General features: G+C 34.0%; 1 pseudogene; it reads right to left on the reverse strand.

Annotated features, from left to right (window-relative positions):
• Window positions 1–4980: 4980 nt before the first annotated feature.
• LOC120600190 (uncharacterized) lies at window positions 4981–5099 on the reverse strand (annotated as a pseudogene).
• Window positions 5100–6050: the final 951 nt, after the last annotated feature.

The following is a 6050-nucleotide window of genomic DNA, read 5'->3' on the forward strand; positions in this document are numbered from 1 at the left end:
CATAAGAGCCTGTAGGAAACCACTTAGTATCCATGCACGAGCAATCCAAAAGTGAGGGAGAGTAAATAGCCGGTAGAGTAATCTATGGCAAAAGCCCATATCTAAATACTTCTTTTCTTCTTTCCAGGGAAAATGGTTCTGGGATGCATTTCACAGTCTTCTTAGAGCTCTCAGGTCTGCATACTAGTTGTTATAATAGTAGTCAAATCAATAACTCATCCTTCTTCCATTTTTTATTACCTCTGAAAGCCCCAGTGCTCCCTAAGAACATATTCTCAAACTACTCATATGTAAACTTTTATCTCAGGGTCTGTTTTGGGGGGAATTCATGTTATTGTGGTTGGTAACAAGAATTGTCCTAAAAAGAAGAACTTTGGCATAAAATTTTAGAGTTATATTACTCACTGATCATACATGAGTCAACAAGAATTCCATTGCTGATAGTGAGAGAAATAACTTACTAGCGATTGTATCATAATTACTTAATTATGATATCGATTGGGATCATTTGCAGGTAGACTATGAAGCATTAAATTATTCTGTGCTATGGCACAGAAATGGTATGATTGTAATGGTAATTACAACTATAAAAATTTAAAAAAGAAAATGACATGTTCGGGCCAACCAAATATCAACTCAAGCCATGATTTGAAAGACAGATGGCCTCATTGGTGGCAATTACTGGATACTCATCTACCACAGCTATGGAGCTGACTTTCAGGATTTAATTGAAGAGTGACAGAACAGCAAAGGTAGCCATCTGGAATGAGCTTCTATGGCAATGTCAGGGCTATGAAAGGAACAAAGTGGCACCCTGAAACATGAGATGGTCATACCTGAGTGGACAAGCCTAAAAATCTTGAATATTCAGTTTTCCCCTAATGTTTTACACTAACATAAACAACATTCTTCCCCTTGTTAGAAATGAACATTCTCTCCTTGCTGAAGACTCTACAAAGACCTCACCTTAGCCAGGTGTCTTGCAAGATGTTTGTCTTTCTCAAGATCTGACCCCTCTTCTTCTCATAGCCTCTAAGCCAACAACCAGGGTCAAGTTTCAGCACATTTTGAGCTAAAGTAAAGTCTCTGTGACAGGAGGAAATGACTTACACCCTAAAAAATTGCAGGATTAGGCAGATACACCAGAAGAAATTGGAAGAACAATAATCATGGTTATATTGATTGGAGCAAGTGTTGTAAATATAAATCTAGATAAAGGAAAATTTATTGCTGCTAAGACAGTCACATGTGACTCAAGATCCCATGTTCTGGCAAAGATACTTGGAGTTTTTCATAAAACTCCTTTAGGTTGGCTCCTTCAAGATTCAACAAAGATAATTGCCTAGAGTAAATGACATGAAGATGCCAGAAGTCCTTTGAAAAACAGTTGAGAAAGAAGTTAGAGGCCTAGAAAAGTGAGATTCACTGGTGAGGTAGACACCTGCATCTTTAAAAAGCTCAAAGGTAGTGGTTGTCCTATATAGGTTAGGGTTGAGAGGGAGATGCTGCCACTAAACTGAGCTCCCTAGTTTCTAGGGAGATGATGGGATTATAAAATGTTAGAGGCCAGGTGACAGCATTTAAATCTTATATGCAGGATGAATAGAATGACTTATCATATGAATGTCAGGCAGACTCTTTCTTTTATTATCCCAAATACTGGCCATAATAGCGTGGATGTGGTGGAAAAGGATAAACGTTATGCATAGACTCAATAACAAGGGCTTCCCTCTCTTCCATGCTCATCTAGCTACTGCTGCTGCTAAACTCCAAAAATGTCACTGCTTCTTGAAGAAACTAGCTTGCCGATAGAGGCTAGGCTGATTATATTGGAGCCCTTCCATTCTAGATGAGGTAGTAATTAATTTTTATTTAAATTGGCACCTACTACAAATATGGATTTGACATCCTTCCAAGAGCATCATCATCTGAGGGTTTACAAAATGTCTAAGATATCCACGCAGTATTCTGCATTATATTGCCTCAAACCACAGGATCAATTTTATGGCAAAGAAGATATGACAATGAGCACATGACAGTGGGATTTATGGAATTCCTCATATACCTCATCACTCAGAAGAAGCTAGCATGGTATAAAGTTGGGATGGCCTATTAAAGCTCTACTAAGGTGCCTTCTGAGGGAGGATAGCTTGAGTCATGGTCCTGGCTTCCAGGATACAGTGTATATATTGACTGATATTTGATTCCAGGTCCCCAGAGAATAGGAAGTGAAAATAGGATAATCCACCCTCATTATTACTCTCAATGATTTCCCTAAAGAGTAAGTTTAAAAGTCCAATAAACATATGAAAAAAAATGCTAAACCTCATAAGTAATCAACAATTTCCAAGTTAAGACTTCGATGAAGTCCCTCTTTGCATTAATTATATTGGCAAACATTTTAAAAATCAGTTAATTATAAGTATTAAAGAAAAAATATATCAACAAGAACTCCTGCATACAGGCAGGAATGCAAATTAATGTGACATTTAATGAAAACTTTTTAACATTATATTTTAAACTCGGATAGTCACATACTCTATAGCAGCAATTCCAAATTTAGTTATATTCTCTAAAAAAGCTCTTGCCCATTAACAGGATATATACAACTCTCCCCACAAGGTTTATCAAGAAGAGAATGAGTAAATTGTAGTATATTCATATACTGGAATAGTATACAACAGGAAAAAGGACAGATTACAAATATGCTAGACAACATGTATGTGTCTCAAAAACATAATATCAAGTAAAGGAAACAAGCCACAAAGGAGTACAGCCAGTAATATTCTTTTTACATAAGTCCATAAAGCAAGCAAAACTAAACCATAGAGTAGGGAATCATACATGTAGTAAGGATAGTGGTTATCTTTAGAGAAAAGGCTGTGAATTGGGTGGCATATATGGGGGTTCTCTGAGGTGTTGGTAATGTTCTGTTCCTTGGCAAGGGTAGCAGTTTTATTACACATTTATATTTTATTAATTCCTCTGTTTATAGACTATAGTTCATTATAATAAGTTTTAAAAAAGTTGTCTGGGATAACCAGGAGCCACACAACTAAGTCTGTGGCAGGTTAGTTGAAGTTAGTTGAAATTCAGTTAGCAGAAATTTTGTAATTGAATAATGATTGGCAAAATGCTCTTTATAAGGAATCATTTTTTTTTCCTTATTTAAAGTTAAATACTTTAAAATGTTTAGAAAATTGCCAAAGAAACAAGAGAGAAGAGCTAAAAACAAGAGGTTTTATAAGGCAAAAAGAAAAAAAAAAGAAAAATAAAGCAAGAGTGTTTAATATATTTTCAGCAAGGCTTTGTAAAACGAACTGCATAAGTTACCTGTATTCTTTGTGAGTGTATATGACCAACACAATCTAGTTATAAAGAAGGGAAGAACTGTGACATAATAGACAATTTCAAACAAGTCAAAATGTATGTTATATTTCGTACATAAGTCCTTTTTTTTCAATATACAGACTAAAGGAAACCATTTTTTAATGCTATATCAATTCACACCTCCAAGTAAATATTTATTTTATATAGCATTAAACAGCTATTTAAAGAATATTGATTTCAGAGAAGGCAAAATTATGAGCCTGTATATTGGATTAGTCCAGACTTGATCATTTTTTTTCCCTATTTTTATTCATTCTTCTCATATAGAAGAATAAACTCTCTACATTGGCTTAGGTTTAGTTTTATTTATCTGCTTTAATAACTACTTTAATAACTTCAAGTATAAAATTAAATTTAAAATGAGGAAAATATTGACTATTTACTTTATATGCCAAGATTTTTTTGCAAGTTTAATGGTAAGTACTCAAAAAATTACACATTGAAAGATGGACAACATTCTCTATGCTAATAATAAATATATTATCATATTAGATACAGCCCTAGGAAATTAATACAGTCACCATATCCTACAAGCTCCTTATCCCACAGAAAAAAAGGTAAAATAGCAATATCAAATATTTGTATTACAATAACGTATTCCTAAATAGATAAAAGAAGTCCATCATCTTGACTTTTCATCCAATTTAGAAAAAAAAATAATGTAGATAAATCTATATCTAAATTAGTTATTTTCAAACTTGAGCCATAACCCTTTGGATATGAGGAACCATCAGAATCTCAGACTCAGGTTATGTGTATACAAGGTCACAATAATACTCATGGCCAACACATGATGGTTTTCAGGTGCCATCTACTATTATTGGATTTCCAACCTCTAAAATCTAAAGTAGTTTCTGGAAATCTTTAGAATCATGTCTTATCTATATCTAGCAGTAAGCTCTTTCAAGTTTTTCTGCTCTGGTCTGATTGTCAAGTCTTCTTGCTGTGCTGCTATTGCCCTTTCTAAGAATGTTAACACATCTAGGAATATCCATTTTTTGCTAGTGACCACCTTGAGTACTCAGCATATTAAAGCTTTACTGTGTAAAGCTGCAGAGAAGGGATAGCATGAATAGCTCTACTGACAATTTTATGCTTCAGTTATGTCAATTAGGCCTCAAAGTCCTACTTTCCCCAAAGTCTTACAAAATCTTTTTGTGAGCATAGCTATTTCATCTTGGCATAAAAGAACAAGTCTGGCCAAGAAAAGGAGTAGACACAATATAAATATAAACATTAGTATGAAAAAGGGAATATACTTATATATTCAGAAGAGATTTAAAATTAGAGACCGGGTATACATTTATATTTTAGATGAAATTGATAATTTTTCAGAATAAATTTCCAAAGATAATTCGTGACAAATTAGAAAATACAAATATACTAAGACCCATAGAATTAACAGAAAATCATATAAAAACTCTATGCCCCATGGCCAATTATATAATCTTGTGGCATTATTCAGTCCTCCACCCTTTTCTGTTTTATTTATTTATTTTAGGCGAGGCAACCCTTGGTTGACCTCACAGATTGCAAGGACCTTGTCAGCTTATAATCCCTTATTTTTAATTTTTAATTTTTATTTTTTTACACCTACAACACCTGGTCTTCCCAGGTGGTCTCCCATCCAAGTACTAACCAGGCCCGACCCTGCTTAGTTTATGAGATCAGACAGGATCGGGCTTGTTCAGGGTGGCATGGCGGTAGACCCTCACTCCTTTTTGTATAAAGAAGATTAATATATCCCCATACATAGTGTGTTGTCAGCCTCTGGTGGTAGAGTATTTATCTCTATCTCATTGCCTTTGGGCTGAGCTAATGAAATTTGAACAGAGATAATACATGTCACATCTGAGCAGAGGATTGAAGGGAAATCATTATTTCCTAGTCTTTCCTGACCTTCTATGCCATGAGAGTGGGTATATCATGCATGGATTTCTTTCTTCAACTGTGTTTTTGAATGAAAAGACACAGGGCTGCCTCCACAGGAACACAGCAGGAAACAGTAAATTACTCACTCAGGATGTAAACAAGGAATATTTAACAAAGCTGATAGCACCTCTTTCAAATGGTGCCGAGCCCAAATACTTTCATATAAAATTTTATCAAAATCCAACACCATAAATTTTCTTCTGGTATTTTGTAGATATTCTGCTTTTTCACTTTTTATTTCCTCTCTGCATAAAAATACATTGAGAATGGTTTATTTATTTGTTATTCAAATGATTAGTGTTTATTTGTCTAGTTCTAGTTCCATTACATATTGATTAGAAAATATGTTCTGTGCTATTTGTACCTTCTGCAATTTGTTGTCATTTTTTTCTGTGGCCTATTAGTACTATTTTTATTCAAGTTTAATGGACATTAAAAAAGAAAAGCATAGCCTCAGTTTTCAAGCATAAAACTTCACATTAGATGTATCTAATTTATTGTTACTTAGATCCTGCATTTCCTTATTTTTTTACTCTGAATTTGTCATGAATGAGGTGAGTTAAAATCTAATAATATTATTATTGTGTTTATATACAGCGTTCTCTGACTTGCGATGGTTTGACTTATGATTTTTCAACTTCGCAATGATGGAAAAGTGATATGCAAAATACATTACATGAGATATTCAAACCCTTTATTATAAAATAGGCTTCATGTTAGATAATGAG

This window comes from Pteropus medius, unplaced genomic scaffold (assembly GCF_902729225.1).
Source record: "Pteropus medius unplaced genomic scaffold, Ma_sr-lr_union100, whole genome shotgun sequence".
Taxonomy (NCBI): Eukaryota; Metazoa; Chordata; class Mammalia; order Chiroptera; family Pteropodidae; genus Pteropus; species Pteropus medius.